Genomic DNA, 1102 nt, shown 5'->3' on the forward strand with positions numbered 1-1102 from the left:
GTGATCCAGAAATGTTGGAGGCGATTTCGAATTCGGAGCTCCCGCGCGACCGCCCCTGACTATTCCTTCGCCTTCTCCAGGCCTTGCCTGGCAGCTCCGCTGCTGGGTTTGTCCTCGCTCTGCCCTCCTAGGCTCCCCTCCGCCTTTCGATCTCTCTCGGGCCTCCTGCCTGGCCCCAGCTCTGGGACCCCTCCCTTCACCGCCTCCATTTTTTTTATCCTCGGTTGACTAGGAGTTGGCCCTCCTTTGCAGCCATGGCTGGGACTGATCCATCATCCCCAGGCTTGGAAGACTACGAGAAACTTTTTGCATCTCTTATTCCTGAGAATGCCTCAACAAGAATACATCCTTCTGCTTCCAAGTTCGTCAAGAAACTTGATGAAATCCCTAAAGTATCTCTTCCTCCCAGTCTCCCGAGGTAGGCCACAATCGCTTTAGCTAAGAGAGGCCTCATTGGCCAGTTCACTGGCCTCTGGCCTTCGCCCAGAGCAGTCCAAAAATGGGTGGAATGTAACTGGAATGCGATAATACAAGGGAAAATAGCTATCAGATTCTGTGGAAGGGGCTTCTACACTTTTCTTTTCGAAACAAAAGAGGATCGGAAACCTTATCTTTAGAAATGGCCCCTACTTCATGATTCAAGAGGCCTCTATCTGAAGAGATGGTCTCCTCGACTTTGATCCGGAAATGGACATCCCAAATGCTATCTCGGTTTGGGTCCGTCTACCCCACCTCCACTCCTCACTGCTGGGGAGATGAATCAGTAAAGGCTATTGGGAAACGCGTTGGGAAATACATTGACAGATGTGAACCAAAGGAGAATATGCATGCTTGTGCAAGGATCTACATTGAAGTCGACCTAGGGAAAGGCTTGCCGGAAGCCATCAAGATCAAAGGTAGATCAATGGACACACATCCAATAGCTAGACTACGAGCAACTACCTTTTAAATGTAAGGTATGTCACGAATATGGACATTTTGCAAATAGATGTAGTAAGTTAAAAATAAATGAGTCTAATGAAATGCTGAAACCTCTGAAGTCTCTTGGGAGTAAGTAAATAAGAAGAAATCAACCCCTTTCCAAGGTCCAAGTGCCAAGCCT

The 1102-nt window shown here is 48.2% G+C and overlaps 1 pseudogene; it reads left to right on the forward strand.

The window, feature by feature from the left end:
* Window positions 1-254: 254 nt before the first annotated feature.
* Window positions 255-1102, forward strand: part of LOC149165540 (putative histone H2A variant 2 pseudogene) — a 2077-nt pseudogene continuing 1229 nt past the window's right edge.

The sequence above is a fragment of the Pinus tabuliformis genome, chromosome 5_1 (assembly GCF_031772625.1).
Source record: "Pinus tabuliformis cultivar Carrire ecotype Pingquan chromosome 5_1, CPIR1, whole genome shotgun sequence".
NCBI classification, from domain to species: Eukaryota; Viridiplantae; Streptophyta; class Pinopsida; order Pinales; family Pinaceae; genus Pinus; species Pinus tabuliformis.